The 23395-nt window shown below is 41.2% G+C and overlaps 1 protein-coding gene across 1 annotated transcript in view; it reads left to right on the forward strand.

Annotated features, from left to right (window-relative positions):
- Positions 1-472: 472 nt before the first annotated feature.
- The window catches only part of SMIM14 (small integral membrane protein 14), a 54169-nt gene continuing 31246 nt past the window's right edge, over positions 473-23395 (forward strand). Inside the window, exon 1 of the mRNA XM_036418311.1 lies at positions 473-619. The gene's annotated coding sequence lies outside the window, so the exon portion shown is untranslated. The remainder of the gene's footprint in view (positions 620-23395) is intronic.

Consider the following 23395-nt stretch of genomic DNA (forward strand, 5'->3'; position numbering starts at 1 on the left):
TCCTTTTGTATCCTAGACAAAATCCCCTAAATCCCATTTTCACCTGGCCCTGAGTTTTGGTCAGAAACAATCTCTGTAGCGGTACCCTGTGTCTCCGCGGACGTGAACCCGCGCTATTCTAAATCTAAAAGACTCCAGTCGGGGACAGCCATCCGGTTAGGCAAACAGGGACGCCCAGGAGAGGAAATTAGTCCATCTCGGACAAACCAGAGGCGATGTGTGGGGGCAGTCCGACATCCGCGAGGCCTCGCCCCACTCAACCGGAACTGCCACTGCCACGATCAGTCCCACGAATATCGCGACGCCCGCGCCCGTCCCGCCTCCCCCGGCGCACTGCGCAGGCGCGGAGTTGGCGCACGCTCCGCAAGGCCGGGGTCTCGAGCAGCTGCAATCTGTTGCGCCGCCTCCGCCCCGCGGGAGCGGGCAGATCCGGGTCTCGTGGCTGATAGTGACGTGGTCAGTCACACCAAAACAGAGGAGGGGAGGAAGCCCGAGGCCAGGAGCCGCCGCCGCCGCCGCCGCCGCCGCCGCAGCGTTCCGGAAGCCCCAGGCGGTGTTTCTGCCGAGCCGAGCTCCCGGGCCCCCAGCCTCCCCGCCCCGTCGGTTGTTTTCTGGGCGGGTGAGTGTCTCTCCTGCGGCGGCCCCCCTTCTCCTCACCCCGGCTTTTCCTGGGGGTGGGGGTCCTCCGGCTCTCGCGGACACGGCGGTGGCTACGACAGAGCGGGACTGCTGCTCCGGGTCGGTGGTTCCCGCCCGGCCGGGCTGGCGAGTCTCCCCGGGTCCCCCCTTCTCCGCGATGAGCGAAGGCAGAGAGCCTGCAATTTGGCTTTTCTGCAAGGAAACCGTAGTCGGGGCTTGGCAGGAAAGTGGTCGATAGCCCCGGGTGGTGTTATTTTTATTTTTATTTTTTTTAGGGCGAGACTGTTAACTCGGGGGGAGGCGTTTAATGGAGTAAAAGGAGAGGGAGGGAGTCGTTACGTAGCTGGCAGGAGAAACCCACAAATCCTGGAATTCACACTATTCCATTTACCTCTGGTTTTCAGCCCTGGCCAGGTTTAAGGAAGGCACTGAGAGGCGTCCTTTGTTGTGATGGATGAGACAGGAAAGCTGCCATCTAGAAAGCGGGAGCTTTTTATATCCTGTATTGTGTTGCGAATTTAAATGATTCCCCCCCCCCCTTTTTTTTTTCCTCCTTGTTTGTTCAATAAGTGGAACCAGAGCTGACAGTAAAGAGGTAGCACACACAGATTGTGTGCGATGAACTGATTACAGAGTACCCTAAGTCGTTGCAATCCAAAGTTTTCCAAAGTGGCTGTTTGTATGCGACGTGAAGATTTTAGCCCAGAGGATGTTGGTTATCCAGAGAGAGTCAATAGGACGGTTTTGGTTGTCCTAGTTTGCAAAACCGAAGCTGTGTGGCCTTTAATACCTTGGGTTTGCATCAAGAGAGTAGAGGAGAGACCGTCCAGTTTTGGGGTGTTTTTGTCAGAAGTCGTTGGCGGCTCTGCCCGCAGGAGCTTGGCGGGCAGTGACTGTCTCAGCTGTTTCAGTCTCAGTGACTGTCTGAGCTGGGTTAGTCTTGAGAACCCTTAGGAAGCCTTCCCGCCGCCCATTTCTGTGGAAGAGGCTGAAAGCCCGTGTTCCGCTTCGGGGGTCACTGGCCACGAAGGTTCCTCCAGCGTAGCCTGCTGCCAGCCGGGCCACTATCCGTGGCCACCCTCCCCCCAAGACACCAAGGAGGCCTGAAGACCGGACCAAACTTCCTTTTTGTCCTAACTTGGTTTTTAAAAAGAACACCCTCCCCCCAAACTCATTAATTGAGGTGTTTTTCTTTGGTAAACAATAAGAAAACAGAAGTATGTGCTAATTGAGTGTCCCTTATCAAATCCGGGAAGCGTTCTTAATGAATTTAGACTACTACCTTGCAAGGGAGCTACTTGTGTGGTCCTCTTCTTAACAAATTTCTTTCACCTGCAGGGCAGTTGAGATTTTTTTTTTCGTTCTTTAAAAAAAAAAAAAATTGATTGTAGGGAGAGAGGAAAGGAAAGGGAGCAGGTGGAGAAACATCGAGATCCAGGATGGGGTCCAAACCCACAACCTGGGTATGTGCCCTGACCTGGAATCGAACCCATGACCTTTTGGTGCTCTGGAGCAGAGTGGGCAGCGGGTGGTCCGTGAGGTCCGAAAGGTTGGCTAAAGTTTGGTGACTGCTGCTCTGGAGAATGCTCAACTATCTGAGCCACTCTGGCCAGGGCTGAAATCTTTTTCTTAACACCACCGGTGGAGTCCCGTTGAATTAGTTGTTTTCTTGCCGTTATTTTTTTTAACCTTTTATGCTAATGCATAACTGAATATTTTTGCTTACAAAAAATAATTTGTGATAACTGGGGGAAAGTATTGATTGAAGCATATAAACAAAGAAAAAAAATAATATTCCTACCACCACCAATGTTAGCTGTAGTTTATATCCTTTCAGACTTCTTTTTGGCATTTATACATATATCTAAAAATTTTATTTGTTGATTTCAGAGATAGAGAGGAAGAGAGAGAGCGAGAGAAACTTCGATTTGTTGTTCCACTTATCTATATGCATTCCTTGGTTGCTTCTTCTATGAGCCTCGATTGGGAATTGAACTTACATCCTTGACATATCAGGGCGATGCTCTAACCCACATGTGTCAAACACAAGGCCCGCGGGCCAAATCCGTCCCACCAGGCCTTGCAATGTGGCCCACACCGCGCTGTCATCACTGCACTCCGCTGCGTTTCCATCACAATGACAGTTTATGACTGTTCAGTAAACCATTTGGCCCGCGATTTAGGCTGGATTTTAGATTTTGGCCCCTTCTCTGATTGAGTTCGACACCCCTACACCAATTGAGCTACCCAGCCAGGGTGGAATTTATATATTCTATACAAAAATGGTTTACAAGAAAAGCAGTCACCTGCTTTTTCGTATGTGGACTTTTGGACCTTAACTTTTAAGCACTATTCACTGTATGTTTGCCAGACCATAACAATAAAAACGATGGTTTTAAAAGACTTCCTCCCAGATATTTATGGTGATACAAGATTTAAGAAATTAGTATGCGTTGAGTAGCAAAGTAAGGCCTTTCTAGTTTAACTGTTGGAAGATGAAGTACAGAATAACTTGAGTTGACAATATGGAAGTTTCCAAAATGTTTGCTATTTTAGTGATTTGATTCAAGTAGAGGTTTAGTTCTATTTCATAGTCACAGTATGCTGACCAGTTATCCAGGCCTTCAGCAGTAAGATCCTGAAAGATTTACTTTATGAATCATGCTAAATGTGCTTTATTGACATTGAGTCTTGATGTGTGCTTTATGGGTGGTGCCAAAAGAGAAGAAAATGTCCACATCACCTCAGCTTCAAAGGATAAGTACTTATTGTGAAGTACCCTAAATATGCTGCTAACCCTTTTGGTTTCCATTAGTCATAAATTTACCTAAAACCTTTAAACCTCTATTTTCATTCTGTATCTCTTGGGTAAAGTCAGTCCCAGATGCTAACTACTCATTACCTGATTCATTCTTTTTCTTTGATTTGCCTTAAGTTACACTGTTTAATATATATTCTAGATTTATCCACTTCTTCGCTCCTTTACTGCCACCACCTTTGCCAACTGTCACCATCTCTGACCTGGCCTTCTGCAGTAACCTGCTGGTTTCCTTCCTTCCACTTAGGCTTTTTATGGTTCGTTCCTCTTACTAAAGTCTAGGCCAGTATTTCCCAAACTTTTGACATATGTGTACCCCTTCTATAATTTTTGTAACGCCGAGTACCCCTCGTACTCATGAGAACGTAGAATTAGGTGCAGCTAAGCACGGTGCAGTGCATATCCCCACCAAACTCTTCCCGTACCCCTGGGGGTACGCGTACCACACTTTGGGAAACACTGGTCTAGGAGATCCTAAAATGTAGATTAGATTTTGTTGCCCCTTTGTTAAAAGCCTCCCAACACATTCAGAATAAAATCCAGCCCTGACTGGTTTGGCTCAGTGGATAGAGCATAGGTCTGCAGACTCAGGGTCCCAGGTTCCATTCCGGTCAAAGGCATGTACTTGGTTGTGGGCACATCCCCAGTGAGGAGTGTGCAGGAGGCAGCTGATCGATGTTTCTCTCTCACTGATGTTTCTAACTCTCTATCCCTCTCCCTTCCTCTCTGTAAGAAATAAAAAAAAATTAAAAAAAAAAAATCCAAACTCCTTATGAAAGCTTGCCAGGCACTACCTGTTTGGCACTAGGGCAGTGTGACGGGGCCTGGCCACCTCTGTTCCAGCCCCATTAGTGTTGTTCCTGGAACTTGCCCGGCATGCTCCTGCCTTAGGCCGTTTGCACTTGTTTGTACCCTGTGGCTTCACTACTCTTATCCCAGATCTTGCTGCTAATTCCATGATACAATTCAGCTCTTAGTTCAGATGTTGCCTCTTCAGGGAGATTGCATTGCATTGACTTCTCTTGTTTTCTGCATAATATTTGTCACTGTTTGGAATTTCCTTTTTTAAAATATATAGTTAGTCCCCCACACTAGAAATTAACCTCTGAAAATGGAGACAAGTCTTGTCTTTTCACTGCATAGTAGACACTCAGTGAATGTTGGTTGAATGAATGAACTTGGTGAATGTGTCTGTATTCCTCTTGAATGTACTGTTCCATTTGAATGCTTGTTTTCATAGTTGGGCACGGATCAGTAAAAACTGCAGTTAGGTAAAGAACAGTTTGGCAGCTTGAAAGCCATTCTGAAAGAGGGCTGAAAATTATTTGAGTCTGACATTAAAAAGCAATTACCTGTCTGAATAGCAATAATAATGTCATTCACTATTTATGGAATATATATGTCCCTTTATTTCCTTTATATTAAGTTTACCCTGACATATCGAACCTCCAAGTCAGATATTGTTATCCCTAATTTACACTGGAGGAAACAGACTCTGGGTGTTTAGGTAAGTTGCCCAAGGTAAAGCTACTAGTGCTGTTCGGATTCAAGCCCACCTTTCCCTTGACACTAAGTTCGTTACCTTATATTGCAGCAGAATTGACTAGTCTTTTTGACTTACAGAATCATGGCAGTTGTATTAAATAAATCTACCTGTTTTATTTAGCTATCCAAATATGCTAGTAGCACTACTTTTATGAATTGTTTTGTTCTATTGAAATTTAAATTGGCTACGCATTTCTATTAGCCCTTCCCTCACCATTTTAAACAAAAGACAAGTTTTTTATTGAAAATCTACAAAGGATAGTATATATAAAGCCAACAACAACAAAATACAATCCATTCATTCAAAAGTCATCTCTCCACATATTTGTTTGCAGTGTTTTATTTTTTTAAAAATTCATCTTTGGTGTAAATGAGAAATAGTCACTTAGGTTTGTAACCTAATTTCTTGTTTGTTTAACTTAATGAGTTTTTATCATGGCCTTAGAAACTTTCTAAACTTGATTTTAACTGGCCGTATTTTATAAGATATTTTGAATAAACTGGTTAATTTTGGAGATTAATGTAGTTTCTTATTTTCATCATTATTCTAGTAAATATTGTGCTGCACCACGGTAGTTTTAAATAGTTAATCCAAGCTCTAAATAATTAGAGCAACCAGTCTAATTACAAAATAAGTCATATTTAAATCATTGTAGTGATTTGAAGTGTGGTGATTTTAATAGTAATTTAGCAAGTGTTTATAGCATACATATACTTGCAATACCTAGAAGTTGCCTCTGAGGAGAGTACCCTTTACTTTTGCAGTTTTATTATTTTTTAAAATCTGTGTTTGAATTTTAAAACTATAAATGTGTATTACTTTTAAAATTAAACTCTTTGGAAAAGTGTTAAAATTTTTAGGTATATAGTAGTGTATATTTTGTTTATAACATTTAAACTTCAGTGCATTTGTTCTGGGGAAAGTTACCTTCTTGTTGCTTATTTTCATATTGGCTTTTCATTTCCTTTTTTTAAACTTAGGTCAGAGCATTGATGTGAGTCTCAGCTTTGTAAAAATACAGGATGAAGCTGGTTTTTACTTAACTACACTCATTGAGAAGTGCAACAGGTGCAGCACTCTCCAAAATTTGACAGCTAATAAAGGTTCTTTTAAGTCACATTAGGGATTCAGTAAGCATCTTCATGGTATATGCCCCAGACCTAGAGATCAGTGTTCTGGCTGCTAACTTTTTTAGCTTACAGTATACTTTTCAAAAGTTAATTTAACATAGTATGTATTTTTTGCTTTGTTACTCTTAGCAAAGGTAATGTGGAAGAAACTGACATTTTGAAATCTTTGGTATTAAAGTTTCTAGGCTGCAGCATGATTGAGAGAGGATGTAAGTTCCATGAGTTGGGAGAGCAGTAGCCATAATTCCTTCTGCTCACAAAGTCATGTAGGCAAGCAAGTGAATAAGAATGATACTGAGAATAGATTCTACCCTCATTTACCTGAATGATATGTCAGGCATAAACTTGTAGCATTACTTCACGGTTTCAGAAGACATTAGTACTTTGTAATACAGCTGTTGAAAAACTCTTTCTTAACATTTATAAGCAATATATATACACTGTGATTTGTGATAGTGTGGGATTTTTATATAATCTTCTGTTGACTTTTTCTATTTCTACCTTACGAAACATAGACTCTGAGTTTAAATGTTGCAATTCAGAGTATTTCTACTAAGTACTCTTTTATTTTATAAAATGCGTATGTAATTTTCTTTTTTCGACTACTGAATACTCGAGAAATTTAGAAGACATTCTCTAAATATGAAACTTTGGGTTATGATATTGAATGTAAACAAAGATGATTCAATTGAAAGGTTTTATTTAGCTACTTATAATACATGTTTACTCCTGGACCTTGAGAGAATGTTTGGGATTGTACAGGAGCAAGGAACAGCCAGGAAAGGCTAGGGAGTTTTTAGGTGAGAGACCAAGATTGAGAACAGAGACTTCTTTCTTCCCTTTCTCTTTTATGCCCAGGAGTGATAGCTGAGCCCCAGGGGAATACAAACCGCTCTAAAGCAGTATACAGAGAGCTTGGCTGAGGGTTGAAGATCCATTTCAAATCTAAGGGCTTAGAGTTGAATTGGCCCAGAGCATTTTACAGTTTAGAAAGCACTCTTACAAATTCCCACTTGATCCTTGCAACAACCCTTTAAAATGAATAGTTTCAGTTAACACTCTGGTTTTATAGTTAGAGAAACTGAAGTCACAGAGAGACTAATTTATCCATTCTCAGTGGTAGTGCCATAACTTGAATCGTTTCTCTAAGTTGTATTCTTTTTGCCGTCCCGTGATATTTCAGCAAGTGTTCCCTAAGGTAATTCCTAGAGTACGGTCAAATACTGCTAAGGAAAAAAGGGGTCACTGAGGAAAGAAAGAAAAGAGGGCCATAGTATCTGGGAACTTCTAGAAGAGCGCGGAAAGCACAGGTGGACCTTTCATAGAGGCTTGTGCTACAGAGACAGAGGAATGAAGGGGCTAACAACATTCTTGATGACCTTGAAGAGTTACTCTTAATAGCAATGTAAGAAGGTTGAGAGAAATAGTTCTCCTTTTGTTTGAACTTGAACTTTCTCCAGACAGATTATCACAGAAGTCATTTGTCTGTGACATTTATTTTGGCTAATGATATCGCTATATAGTTATATTATCATATGAGTTCATTATAATTAAGAATCTTGTAATTCAGAGTATTTCTACTACTCTGGCGCTCGTAGAGGAAGGGGCTTTTTAATTTTTTCTATATCCTTCTCATAACGCTTTTGCCAGTTACTGAGGACTTATTAGCAATATCCTTTTCAGGAAAGGAGAAGTGAGAGAAGACATGAGTTTGAATCCCACCTCTGCTGCATGACTTTGGGAAATCACTGAAGCTTTCTGAGCATCAGTTCTTTCCTCCTTAAATGAGAGCTTGAGAACCGAAGCATCCCCACAGTTTTAATAGTACCACTTGTGAAGTTGTCATTTGTAGAATCTGAATAAATGAAGGTTTGGCATCCTCCAATCTACATGTGACCTATACAGTGAAACCTTGCACAGGCTTCCTGGTTACGCAGACCTTGTTTCTCTATACATTCCCACTCTTCTCTATGGGAAGAAAACATTCTGTTGTCTTTTTTGTTGTTGTTGCTAATCCTCACCCAAGGATATTTTTCCATTGATTTTTAGGGAGAGCGGAAGAGAGAGGGAAAGACAGAGAGAAACATCGATGTGCAAGAAACACATTGACTGATTGCCTCCTACATGAACCCTGACCAGGGCCCTAGGCCAGGGAGAAGCCTGTAACCAAAGTACGTGCTCTTGACCGGAATTGATCCTGGGAGCCAAACTGGCTAGGACTGTTTATTTTGTGTGTGTGTGTGTGTGTGTGTGTGTTTTTAAAGCTTGCTATAGTCTCTTCCTCTTTAATAGTGTGTCCTCTGAAAGAGTGTCTTTAAGCTTTTTGTTATCCTATAAAAAAAAATAATAATAATTATATTTTGTTAATCCTCACCCAAGGATATTTTTTCATTGATTTTTAAAGACAGTGGAAGGGAAGGGGGGAGACAGAGACATTGAGGTGAGGGAGACGACACATCTACTGGTCACCCTCCACACACACACACACACACACACACACCCTTACACGCTTTCCGGGACCTGGCATAGAGCCTGCAACCGAGGCACATGCCCTTGACTAGAATAGAACCCAGAACCCTTCAGTCTTCAGGCCAGCGTTCTATCCACTGAGCAGAACTGGCTAGGGCCTGTAAAAATACTTTATGTTAAGAATTTCGGTAGAGGTTTTCACTATATTTTTCTCTTATCAGTAGCTACTTATAGATGGAACCTTAATAATCTAAATGTCTGGCTAAAAAGGGATGTTTAAATTGTAATACATATTATATGTATTATGCAGCCATATGTTTCATTTTCTTTCATGACATGGGGAAATGATCACAATACAATATTAAAGTATACTAAATATATAAAAAAAACAAGCATAGCCGTAGCCGGTTTGGCTCAGTGGATAGAGCGTCAGCCTACAGACTGAAGGGTCCTGGGCTCGATTTTGGTCAAGGGCACATGCCTGGATTGCGGGCTCAATCCCCAGTGGGAGGGATGCGCGAGACAACCAGTTTTTCCCATTGATTTTTAGAGAGAGTGGAAGGAAGGGAGACAGAGGGAAACATTGATGTGAGAGAAAGATATCCATTGGTTGCCTCCTGCATGGCCCTGACTTGGGGCTGAGGATTGAGCCTGCAAACGAAGTACATGCTTTTGACTGGAATCAAACTTAATTTAGATTATTCTAGTTTTTTCTTTTTTTCTTCTTTTTTTTATATATTTTATTGATTTTTTACAGAGAGGAAGGGAGAGGGATAGAGAGTTAGAAACATCAATGAGAGAGATATAGCGATCAGCTGCCTCCTGCACACCCCACACTGGGGATGTGCCTTCAACCAAGGTACATGCCCTTGTCCGGAATCAAATCTGGGATCTTTCAGTCTGCAGGCCTACGCTCTATACACTGAGCCAAACTGGTTTCAGCTATGCTTATTTTTTTTTTCTCCTTAATTCTTAACTCTGTCATCCTGACTGGAACTCCCTTTTTTCCTGTTTTTTACTATTATATTGTAAAACTATGATAACCACTTTTGTACATCTTAGATTTTTAAAAATAGAACCTCAGAGATAGAATTATGGTTGGGATGTTGAGAGAAAGTTCTAGAAAAAAGAATTGATTTCTTATTTACTGGATTGTAGTATTTATTATCTCTTATCTTCTTTACCTTATTTCTGGTTGCCATCCCAGCTATAGTATGCATCCAGTGTCTTTGATTCTGGATATGCTTTGGGGAAAAACCTAAAACAAAACTTTTGTTAGCCCCTCTTTTTTTTCTCCTTCTGTTGATGTGTATTTTAAAAATGAATTTTTAAATGTATTACCATTTGCCTTTATTTTAAACTCAATTTGACAAAACATAGCAACATTAATAGTTGGTATGTAAACTGTTGTTTTACTATTTGATTCTCTTAATTGTTAAAGCTTTCAGCAGAGGGTAAATAGGGGAAGGGAAAGGTACAGTTTGTGTTAGGGTCACCAAAGGAAGAATGCATGAGGTCAAAGTGGTAAGGGATTATAAATTTACTAGAGGCCCAGTGCATGAAAATTTGTGCACTGGGGGAAGGGTCCCTCAGCCTGGCCTGCCCCCTCTCACAGCCTGGAAGCCCTCAGAGGATATCCTCCTGATGGCTTAGGCCTGCTCCCCATGGGAGCCTGGCCTCCCTCTGTGGGAGGTGACTGGGCTGATCAGGGGAAGGCACAGTACCCATCATCCCGCTGCTGCTGCCTCTGCCAGCTGCTGTGGCTGCCTGCCCAGTCACTGTGGCTTTGCCAGAAGGACATTTGACTGTCCAGTCTAATTAGCATATTGTGCTTTTATTATTATAGATTAGGTCATCTGGAGACCAGATGGGCTGAGCCCCCAAATGGCACCAGCACCCAGAGTCAGGGGACCAGAGATTTTAAAGGACTCTAGGCAGGCTTTTTCTCAGCGGAGAATTCTCTGGGTGGGCCTGTATTCTGGGCAAGTCCAGAGGGGAAGGTACTGGTCTTAGCAAATGGAATGTGGTCTAAGTGAAAGGGAATGGTTGGTTGTGAAATGATCTAAAGGTCAGTTTCCTGGGGCCGGGGATGTCAGTTCAATTATTTGATCAGACCTATTCCAGCCTTTTGGTTTTATGGAATAGGGTCAGAGGTTATTTCTTCCGTACTGTTGAGGGGGGTCATTGAGATCATAGGCACATGGACTTTGATTGTAATTGGCTGGAGCACTATATAGATTCCTCATGGTTGGAATAAGGGGGTTGTAGCAACATACCGTATTTTTTGGACCATAAGACGCTCCGGACCATAAGACGCACCAGTTTTTAGAGAAGGGAAATGAAGAAAAAAAGATTCTGAAACAAATAGTGTCCTAAAATATTTTATGTGCACTAAAACCCAACATCACAGTCATAAACACATGTAATCAATCCTGTAAAGTAAACAGCAGCATTTAGAACCATTTTAGAGCCGGGCAAGCACACAGAGACCACACAGAGCCGGGCAAGTAAAAAAACTTTTTTTTAAAAGTATATGTGTAGGCTATATTTGGACCGTAAGACGCAGGGACTTTTCCCCCCCACTTCTGGGGGGGGAAAAGTGCGTCTTATGGTCCAAAAAATACGGTAATTTCCCCGAGAGACTAATTGGTGAAGGTTCTAAAGTGGTTCAATTTATATTTAGCCAGTAGTCCCATGAATTTGATTAATGTTCTCTAATCTTTGCGGCTCTTTCTGTTAATTTTTGGGTGGCATCCCTGACTAGGCCAGACTGAAAAAACTGTCATGAACCACATGATCAAGCAAGGTACCAGGCTTTTTCTTGCAAGTGGCTTTTGATTGGCTTTAATCAGTTTTGAGAATACTTTTTTGTGAATCCAAGCACATTTTTTTCAGGCATGACATTCTAGTCAAAATCTTGGTTAATAAAACTGCAATTGGAAAGTGATCTTACTGAATTCATGCAAAGGAATATATTGCCGTGATTCATTAAGAATTGCCAGATTCTAGAGGGATAAAGTAGGGAGAAAAATACATAATTTATTTAACTGTTTTAATATACCAAAATAAGGTTAATTCTCTTAACTTTATTTGTACTTGGGTGTGATTAGCAAATGGTACTAATTGGATTTCTACTATGTGGCTCCCTGGGTAGGTTGATTTAAGCTATTTACCCTATGGTTGGGGAAGAAAAATGCAAACCATTTACTCTTTTTGTTGTTGTTGAAAATCCTCACCAGAGGATATTTTTCCCATTGATTTTTAGAGAGAGTGGAAGGAAGGGAGACAGAGAGAGGGAAACATTGATGTGAGAGAAAGATATCCGTTGGTTGCCTCCTGCATGGCCCTGACTGGGGGTTGCGGATTGAGCCTGCAAATGAAGTACATGCTTTTGACTGGAATCGAATCCAGGACCCTTCAGTCCACAGGCTGACACTGTATCCACTGAGCCAGAATGGCAAGGGTCAAACCATAAATGTCTTAAATGTCCTCAGTTTAGGGAAGATAGTATTTACTAGATGATTGCAGACTGCTTGGCATCTAGATTTTCTAGATGGCTGCAAACTGCTATTTAATTTTCTCAGTTTCCCTATTCTGTTTGTCCTGGCTTACTGGCCTGTATCATTTATATTACTTTCTTTTAACATTTCTCCCTAAAAACCTTCCATTATTTTCATAAACCTTTTTACAACTTTCACAAACTTTCTTACAATTTTAATGTATTTCCTTTTTCCTTTATAATGCATATATATGCCTCATGCCTTCAATTACCAAGCCCATAAAATTTTTTCCAATTTAATTATAATTCACATCCCTTAAAAACCTTAATTCTCCAATGATAACCTAAAAGTAAACAACCAGCATTTCTTAGATTGACATTTATTAACACACTCACTTTTAAGAAACACACCTTCAACAAAGCATATTATGGATTTTCTTTAACAAAAGGTAAAATTAGGTGAACTTAAAATTTGCTATATTTATTTATTATTTTTAAAAAAATATATATTTTATTGATTTTTTTTACAGAGAGGAAGGGAGAGAGATAGAGAGAGAAACATCGACCAGCTGCCTCTTGCACAGCCCCTACCAGGAATGTGCCCGCAACCAATGTACATGCCCTTGACCAGAATCGAACCTGGGACCTTTCAGTCCGCAGACTGACGCTCTACCACTGAGCCAAACTGGTTTCGGCAAAACTTGCTATATTTAGATGTATGTTATTTAATCCAGCAATACTTCAAAGCTTTTAAGTTACCAAAGCCTTTGGAATATTATGTATAGGCATATGAGGCTGGAGAAAAGGTTTCTGTGAGATGGAAGAGGAAGAGAGTTGGGTTTTTGTCAGAACCTTGAGTAATCTTGTTAAATCTGTCATAGCTGACTGCCTTAGAGGAAGGCTTTTTGAGTCTGGCAATGAAACAGGTGATTATATGGCTACGGAGCCGGCGTGCTGGAGAATTAACCTGATAGTCCAATCTCGGGTCAGGTTGGGGCACTGCGTCAGCACCAACCTGATTTGCCACCGTGTCCTGTCTGTGGAGGGCGTCGGCATAGTCCTGAGCTGCTAGCCAGAGGCGCTCCTTCTCCTCTGGGGTTAGAGAGGAGGACAGGATGATGGAGATCTTATGCCAGGTTAGGTCATAGGGTGGGGTCAGGAACTCAAATTCCTTAGTAAAGGTGGTCAGGTCAGTGGAAAAAGACCCAAGACACCTCCCAATCTGTTCGAGGTCAGACATGGAAAATGTGTACTCAGACAATACCCTTGGCCCTGGCTGCCTCTTGGGAGGGAAGGACTGGGGCTGGAGGCTGGAACGAGGCAGTGGGTGCTCGGTAAGGAGGCTGAGGAGGTGGACAAAGAGGTGGAGTCTGAAGGCAGCGGGGCAGTCGGAGGAAGGAAGAGGTGGATTTGGGGGACCCATAGGGGAACAGCAAACCAGGTGATCAGAGGGTCAAAAGAAGGGGTGAGGGACCTAACAGGTCGGAGAAAGAAGAATCAGAAGCCTCTGGCGTTGGCAGGAGGGGGCTTTGAGTGGAGAAGTAGGATTTGATAAGTAGAGCACGTTTGACAGAGAGGAGGATGATTGCGGAGTGTAGGGGATCTCTGACCATTTCCCATTGAGGTGACAGAAATTGTCTAATCCCAGGGACTGTTAAACTGTAAGTTCCATTCTCGGGCCGGTGTGAGTCATTGTCTAATTTACATTGTGGCCAGGCAGTGTTATAATATTATAGAAGATAAGATGCTTTGGTGGGACCTCTGTGGAAAGGCCGAGTGTGTGAAGATTACGGAGGAGCCCTAACTGGTTTGGCTCAGTGGATAGAGTGTCGGCCTACAGACTGAAGAGTCCCAGGTTCGATTCCAGTCAAGGGCATGAACCTTGGTTGTGGGCACATCCCCAGTGTGGGGTGTGCAGGAGGCAGCTGATTGATGTTTATCACCAATGTTTCTAACTCTATCTTTCTCCCTTCCTCTCCGTAAAAAGTCAATAAAATCTATTAAAAAAAAAAAAAAAAAAAGATACAGAGGAGACATCCCAGAGAAGTGTTTTTTGGGGAGAGGGATGATGGAAAAACAATTTGCCAAGGTGTAAATTAGGAAGATGATGTGAGCAACAAAGGGAGACCGGGAAGCCAGGGGGGCGTCCCCACCGTCCAGTCAGACTCCAGAGAGAGGAAAGCAGTCTGATCCAGAGGCTGGACTGGAGAGGATTTCTGGCCTAGCACTAGGCCTTTCTTTGAGACGGAAAATAGCAAATCAGAAATCTGAAAGTGATCCAATTGTTACTTCTTACTAGAGATGAGATGAACAGGGATCAGCAATGGGAAGGAGGGTTCCCCATCCCGCATCCTCCTGGGCTGGTTCGGGAGGGCACTAAGGGAGGGCGGCCTAATCAAAGTTGGCGGTCATGTCACCAAGTTGGATTTGGAGGTAAGCCCAGGTTGAGCAGCTGCTGCCTACTGCTCTCTGAGTAGCAAATTCGGGGTGACCGAAACCTGAGTGACGGCTCCTTTTCTCCGTGAAACCCCCGGGGGTTTTCGGCACCAAATATTAGGGTTGTCGAAGAAGAAATGCACCAGGCCAAAGTGGTAAAGGATTATAAATTTATTAGGCCAACTGGAGACCAGGTGGGCTGTGCCCCAAAATGGCATCAGCACCCAGGGACTGGGAGTCCGAGATTTTAAAGGACTCCAGGCAGGCTTTTTCTGGCTGGCTTCTGGGCAAGTCCAGAGGGGGAAAGATACTGGTCTTAGCAAGTGGAATGTGGTCTAAGTGAAAGGGAATGTTGGTTGCGAAATGATATAAAAGGTCAGTTTCCACCCTATCTGATTTGGCTCAGTGAATACAGCATCGGCCTATAGGCTGAAAGGTCTGGTTTGATTCTGGTCAAGGGCACATGCCCAGGTTTCGGGCTCGATCCCTGGTACAGGGCATGCAGGAGGCAGCCAATCAATGATTCCCTTTCGTCATTGATGTTTCTAGTTCTCTCCCTTCCTCTCTGAAGTCAATAAAGGTCAGTTTCCCAGGGAAGGGGTTATTGATTTGATTATTTGGTCAGTCCTAACACTTTGAAAATAGATTTTGCAAAGAATGATTACCTCAGATTTAGGGCAAAGGGCGACTTCAGAAGTTTCTATTGTGTGGTCTGTTTATGTTTGGTCATTTCTCATTGATGATGAGATTTGGTTCATTTTATTACACATTTACTTAGAGAATTTAGAAGATGTCTACTTTACCATATTACATCTAGCCAACAAATTGAGTTAGGAATGAGGGTAAGATAGAGGTTAAGATAATTTATCATATTCTGTCCAAGAGAACATTTAAATAACTATTTGTCCTTTCTGGTAGGGAAACAGGAAGCTTACTTTAAAAGAAGTTGTTCTTGCCAGGTGCGGTGGCGGCCTGTAGTCCCAGCTACTCGGAAGGCTGAGGCTGGCGGATCGCTTGAGCCCAGTTCTGGGCTGTAGTGCGCTGTACCCATCTGGTGTCTGCCCTAAGTTTGGCATCAATATGGTGACCTCCCGGGAGGGAGGGACCACCAGGTTGCCTAAGAAGGGGTGAACGGGAGCAACTCAAAGCTCCCGTGCTGATCAGCAGTGGGAGCGCACCTGTGGATAGCCACTGCACTCCAGCCTGGGCAACATAGTGAGACCCTGTCTCTGAGAGAGAGAGAGAGAGAGAGAAAAAAAAGAGAGAGGGGGGGGGAGTTGTTTTTTTAAAAAGTTAAGTAGTTTAGATGTAAATGGTGTGCAGTGCAATGTTCATTACTACTTCTGTGTCCTAGCCCCTTTCCTGAGGCAATCAATTCTAAATTATTTTTAAATACTAAATCCTTAATGTTTTATTTAGACCATTTGCAAGCATCTCTCCATAGGTAAAAATTTGTGTTTAAGTTTTCATGTGTGGAAGTTTGGGCATCAACCTTTAGTATTTACTTTGTGTAGAATCTTTTGTTTACATGTATAAATGTTTTGCATATATTTATAAATTTACATGCTCATTATGTAAATAAAGGGTGGGGGAAAAGTAAGTCTCCAGTTGTTAATATGGAAATAATACAATAGTTAATAAATAGCAATACAAGAATAAACTGTTTCATATACTTACAATTGTAAACCTACTTTTACCACACCCTAGATATAATTTGATTCATAAAATAAGATGTAGTATAGTCAATTAAGAAAACAAGGAGAAAAATATCATCTGATTATCTTAACAGAACAAGTATAATTATTTTAATGTAGAATAATTAATAAAAGAATAATGTAGGTTTAAATTTTGGGCAGATAGTAATTCTACATATTTTCTCCCTTAACCACAAGAATTTCACATCGGACATACTGGATCTCTGACTCATTGCTTATGATGGAAATGAATTTCTTAGTAATATTGCTCTTGGAACCAGGAGCAGGGAACTAACCTTTATTGAAGAGAGGAAACTAGAGATTGGGGGGAAAAAAAAAAAGTGAGGAGGTTAAATAAGGGTACATATTTTTATTATTCAACTCTGAAAAAAATGAAGGAGGAATCAAGTTGACAAATCAGATTTTGGGTTCTTAGAACTGACTGTTTCTTTTTTTCTTAGTAAGGAATGGATTGGAGGTGTGTGCAGGATAAGCTGGCGTTTTGTTATATTTTGAGGTGGGAATTGGAGGATTTGTTTAAAAAAGAAAGGAAAGGACCTTTTTAAGTCTTGCACTTAGTTTATGTTGGCACCACAATGGAGCTTCGGCAGCAGGGACCAGAGACTCCAAGTCATAAAATGTAAAGGGATTGAATGCTTGCATGGAAGGACAGAAATCTATCTCTGCCTCAAATAATTAATTTATAAGTCTCTTGTTAGAATCACAGGGAGGGCAATCTCAAGAATTTTCTGGAGAACAATGGATGATTGTGGAATTAATGGTACATTATCCAGTATTATTGACTTAAGTAAAATGTCAGTAGTAATCTTATTTCTTTTTATCATTTACTAGTGGCCTGGTGCACAAATTCCTACAGATTGAAAGGAAATTAATTAAAAGAAATATTAAGATATCACTTCACCCTTTCTCTATAATGGAAGTATCAACCAGATTCACAATCGACAATGACAGATTGAAACACACCTGTGCAGTTGGCGCCACGAGAGCGTTATATATATATTAGTGGCCCAGTGCACGAAATTCGTGCTTGGGGGGAGGGTGTCCCTCAGCCCGGCCTGCACCCTCTCCAATCTGGGACTCCTCAGGGGATAATCAGCAGTCGGACATCCCTCTCACAATCCAGAACTGATGGCTCCTGCCTGCCTGCCTGCCTGCCTAATTGTCCGATTGCCCTTAACTGCTTCTGCCTGCCAGCCTGATTGTCCCTAACTGCTCCCCTGCTGGCATGATTGCCCCTAACTACCTCCGCATCAAGGACCCAGGATTCCCTCCTCCAACCGACCACAGGCACCTGGGATCTGGGCTTCCCTCCCTCTGGCCAGCCATAGGTGCCCAGGCCAGCTGCAGCCGCAGGAAATGGTGGGCAGGTGCCTTTGCCTGGGCTGCAGCTGTACATGTTGTTGTCCAGGACTGCAGGTGGGTGGCTTCTCCCTCTACCAGGCTGCACCCAGCCTCAGGTGCTGGCGCCTGGACTGCAGGCGGGGGGCTTCTCCATCTTCCCTGGGATGCAGTGTGGGTGACTTCTCCGGCTGGCTGTTGCCTGGGATCATGGGGCAGATGGCTTCTTCGTCCGGGCTGCAGCTGGCCTCAGTGGTGCCCGGTTTCTCTGTCTCCCACAGGAAGTGAGGTGGAGGGACATGGGTCGGGAGGACATGGGGTAGGCAGTTTCTGCAGCCTGGCTGCGGCCTGGGAACATGGGGCAGGCGGCTTCTTGGTCTCTCTGGCTGCAGCCAGCCTCAGGCTCTGGCTCTCTACTTCTTCAACTCCCACAGGCCTGGAGTGGCTGAGGGGCGGGTCTGCGCCATCTTTTCAGGTTAATTTGCATACTCTGGTATAGCGGAGTGATGGTAATTTGCATGTTTCTCTTTTATTAGTGTAGATAGACAAGGACTTTCCTAGGATCACCTGGAAATAGTATTGGTCTGTGATAGTTTTGTAGGCCTTCCTTGTTTTTGATGCCCTTGCACTTATGAATGAGACCCATTGTAGAATTTTCAATTAGATGATTTTTCTCATAATTTGACTTGGTGGTATAATTTTTAAGGAGAATTCATAGAGGTGAAGTGCCCTTCTTATCACATCATATCGAAGAGTACATGATATGGCCGAAACCGGTTTGGCTTGGTGGATAGAGCGTTGGCCTGCGGACTGATGGGTCCCGGGTTCGATTCCGGTCAAGAGCATGTACCTTGGTTGCAGGCACATCCCCAGTGGGAAGTGTGCAGGAGGCAGCTGATCGATGTTTCTCTCTCATTGATGTTTCTGGCTCTCTCTCCCTCTCCCTTCCTCTCTGTGAAAAATCAATAAAATATATTAAACAAAAAAACAAAGAGTACATGATATGAACATAACATCACTAATGATGTTCACCTCAATCTTTTGGTTAAGGTAGTGTCTTCGCCAAGACCGGTTTGGCTCAATGGATAGAGCATAGACTTGGGAACTGAAGGGTCCCGGGTTCAGTTCCAGTCAATGGCTTGTATCTTGGTTGCGGGCATATCCCCAGTAGGGGGTGTGCAAGAGGCAGCTGATCGATGACTCTCTCATCGATGTTTCTAACTATCTCTCTCCCTTCCTCTCTGTACAAAATCAATAAAATAAAATAAAAAAGTAGTGTTTGCTAGGTTTCTCTACTATATAGTTACCTTCTCTTTCTGTATTCTGTCCTTTAGAAATGAGTCACTAAGTCCAGTCCTCATTCAAGGTTGGGGGCGGAAATAAACCTACTAATATTTGGAATTCTGTAAGGAAGATGTGTCTCTTTCCTTGTCTTGGAGTATTTTAAAGCCACATATCAGAGGGGTTGTAACAGTTAATTGTAGAATTAGGAATGTATGATGAAACTTTCATTGTACTTGGTGTTTTGTTTTTAGGTGAAAGTTCACATTTTAATTTGCAGGTTTTAGATGACTTACAGAGACGTTTAAAAAATGTTTCTTAATTAGTTATAGTTCCTCTTTTGGAAATTACTTTTTCCTTGGGTCTTACCTGTTTCAAAAAAAATGCTACACACTTTCTTGGCTACTTTAATTCTTATGTCTCAGAGACACTTGAGACTTATTTACACTTTGCTTATTAACCCTTAATTTTTAATCGTCTTCATGGTCTTATCTTTTATTCAGATCTCACCACCATATCATTCTTAGTCCTATTGTAGACTTTTAATTTTTCCCCCCTTCTGTTATATTTACCTCCTGGAAGGAAATTTACTAGCCATTTTGAAGCAAGAAATAAGCAAGTAAGGCCATCTTAGGCAAAAGTCAGGTAATGGTAATTCCATTCCAATTAATATGAAAACTATTGTGGGTTAATCTATCATATGTTTGGATTATTTGCTTTAAAAAAATTCATGACTGATTCTCCCAAGAATTTGTGTTAAAAGCACTTTTAGCCCAAACCATTTGGCTCAGTGGATAGAAGGTTGGCCTGCAGACTTAAGTGTTCAGTGTTTGATTCTGGCCAAAGGCATGTATATCTGTTGCAGGCTCGAACCCCACCCAACCATTTAGATGTGTCTCTCTCACATTGATGTTTCTCTCTGTCTTTCCCCCTCCCTTTCACTCTCTCCAAAAAAAAAAATCAATGGAAAAATATCCTCTGGCGAGGATTAACAATAACAAAAAACACCTGTAAAATACTATTTTGAAATGTATTACAAAAATAACCTGTGTGAAGATTACTTTTATAATCTTGAGATATATGTTTATATTATTTTTGGGGAATTTTATTATATATAATAGTTCCTTAAAAACATATATCCCAAACCACATATTTCTTCAGTAATACTAGGAACTAAAGTGAACTCTCACATACACAAACATATAAACACTTTTTTCCTAAATCTTTGTTTGGAAGTCATCCCCCACTCGCCTTCATGTGAGTCCTTAACCACTATAACAACAAAAAATAGCTTCTAAATAAAAGAGCTGAAGTAAAATTGTCCAAGAAAATTCTGGGTTTGTTACTATCCTTCCATTCCTCCTGGAAGAAATCTCTGTGTTAAAAAATTACAGAAAGTGCAAACAATTTCCAAACAATACTTTATATTATCATTGTTATTTTTATTTGCCCTGTTGGGATTTAGATGAATTTTTCTGTGGTTTGCAATTGTCTTAACTCTTTAGCTAATAGTTTGAGAAGGTAGTTAAATAAAAAGATATGTAAAAAGAGACACTTAATAATCTGGTTTTGGCGCCATCTAGAAGGCAGGGAAGAAAATAACCTATAAAAGTTCTCAATTTTATTGTAATAATGAATTAATATTCAATAATATAAAAGCTAAAATCAATGAAATAAGGAGTTTCAAAAATAAGAATTATAAATACCAATAAACTTGAAAGCTGTACAGTCTTATTAGAATTAGGAAATAAAGTCAATGAAATATGTTTTTTTATCCTGACATCCTGGCAAAATCTTTTTTTAAAAATTGATTTTAGAGCTGAAACCGGTTTGGCTCAGCGGTAGAGTGTCAGTCTGTGGACTGAAAGGTCCCAGGTTCGATTCCGGTCAAGGGCATGTACATTGGTTGCGGGCACATCCCCAGTAGGGGGTATGCAAGAGTCAGCTGGTCAATGTTTCTTTCTCATCGATGTTTCTAGCTCTCTATCCCTCTCTCCTCCTCTCTGTAAAAAATCAATAAAATATATTAGAAAAAAAATTGACTTTAGAGAGGTGGGGAGAGACAGAGAGAAAGCCTGACTGCAACCTTGGCACATGGGGATGACACTCTAACCAACTGATGCACTCAGCCAGGGGACAATTTTTTTTTTTTTTTTTTTTTTTTTTTTTTTTTTTTTTTTTTTTTTTTTTAGTATATCCTTATATAATTGCACTATTAGTGATACTGAATGCAATTACTATTCTGTACAATTTGTAATTTGTACTATGTGCTGTTGATAGAATTAAAATTGCTAAAGACTTTTAATAGTAAATGCCTTTATATCTAGAGATTTAATTTTTTTTTGTATTCTGTTCTACAGAAATATGGGCACATAAACTTTTCTATAACATTATATTAACAAAAACCGGTTTGGCTCAGTGGATAGAACGTCTGCCTGCGGACTGAAAGGTCCCGGGTTCGATTCCGGGCAAGGGCATGTACCTTGGTTGCGGGCACATCTCCAGTAGGGGGTGTGCAAGAGGCAGCTGATCGATGATTCTCTCTCATGGATGTTTCTAACTCTCTATGCTTCTCCCTTCCTCTCTGTAAAAAAAAAAATCAATAAAAAAACATTATATTAACAAAAAATTGGGAAGGTCCTAAGTAATCTCTACTATAGATTTGCTAAAATTGCATGTACATGTTTTGGAGTATTAAAAAGAATGAGTGGTAGAGCTTTATGTATTGAAAGGTCTCTAAAGCTTTTTACGTTAGGAAAAGGCAAGTTGCAGAACATGTATGATATAATCTCATAAAACCCACCAGGATGATACATGTGTACATAAGGGTGTAATTACATATGAATCACTTGGTATTATTCAGAACAGACTGCTAACTGAGGTGGTACCTCTGGGGAAAGGGAGAAAAACTGAGGAGAGAGGAATGGGAAGGTTGACATTTTTCATTTTACTCTGTGTGCTTTGGGGGATACCACTGATTCCAATTGTTCTGATAAAGATATACATCACTGATAATGTTGCTGTCTTACTATTTCCTACTAGGAGGGTTTGGCCTAATTAAGAACCACTTTTAAGAAGTTTATTTCCCAAGGAATCAATTCTCTATATAAGCATGTAGTTCCATGGCATAATTCTAGAAAGCACACTGTAACAAAACTATAGTATTGATGTTTTTTTCACTCCTTCCAAAGTTGTAAGCAGGCAATTAAATTTGATTCTCCAGAGATGACATAAAGTAAATTAAACCCACCCAGCATGAGCTGAAGTGTTTAAGGTTCTAACAGCACGCAATAACTTAGTTAACAACGCTGGAAAATTCCCTTAGCTCATATAGAAACTGGATAACTCTACTGACATATTACAGCCGAACTCTACCAGGAAAGGTTTGTTAGTTGTAGTGGTGGAGAAAATGAGCCAGATCTGAGGGATATGGGGAATTGTATTTGTCCTCTCAACATACAGAGTGCTCTTTTACCACTTTTTCTTGGTTGAGAGTTGTTTAGGAGTGGATGGTTTGAGAGATTTGAATGTGACCACTTATTTTGTGCTTTATGCTGCCTAAAAAGTCACCTATAAACTATTGCTTAATTTAGGCCCAGATGTGGTATCACACATATTAATTATAATGGGAAAATACTGATACATAAGTTAGATGTTTATTGTGGAAATTTTCAAAATAAAATTATGTAGGAATATATATTTATACCTATTAACTCGAATAAGTATCAATAGTTTCATCTTTTTTTTCCATCTGTGCCTATATTTACTTCACTACTCCTCTCCTGGATTTTTTTAATTTTTAATTTTTTTTCAGTTCACGTTTCATATTTTTATGACCTAGGCCTTTTCTAACTGATGGTTGTCTTCAAGGGTCAAGCCCATGCCTATGGTATTATTTAACTCTAGAGGCCCGATGCACGAAATTCATTCAAAGTAGGCCTTCCTTCCCCTGGCTGCTGGCACTGCTTCCCTCTGGCACCCGGGACCCGGGCTTCATAGGGCTTCATCCTGAAAGACATCCGGAAAGATTCCGGTCTAATTAGCATATTACACTTTTTTTTTATTGTAAATTGTTCTCACATTAGGGATGTATGTTGGGGAGGTGAATACTCCTCTGAAAGGCTAGAGTACTGTTTTTATTATTTATTTAAATTTTTAAATTGATTTTAGAGAAAGAGGAGGGAGAGGGAGAGAAATACTGATGTGAGAGAGAAACATCAGTCGGCTGCCTCCTGTGCATAAGAAACAGCGATTGTCTCCTGAACCTACCAACTGAGCCACACAGGCCAGGGCACAATCATTGTTTTAGATTACTTCTGCCAGAGCCGCTTCTAGGCTGATTTCCTGATTAAGCAACTCAGTTCTGTCTTGCCCTGGATAGAGTAGTTTTTTGCTTAGCTGCTGGTGTGCTGAGACCCTCGCCAAAAGAACTTGTTTCCACTCTATTTTTTTTAAGTACTATTAAGTGGAAACTTTTAATTGAAAACTAAATAATACTTAAGACCAGCGCAAGTTTATATGAAG

Source organism: Pipistrellus kuhlii, unplaced genomic scaffold, assembly GCF_014108245.1.
Source record: "Pipistrellus kuhlii isolate mPipKuh1 unplaced genomic scaffold, mPipKuh1.p scaffold_m20_p_1, whole genome shotgun sequence".
Classification (NCBI taxonomy): Eukaryota; Metazoa; Chordata; class Mammalia; order Chiroptera; family Vespertilionidae; genus Pipistrellus; species Pipistrellus kuhlii.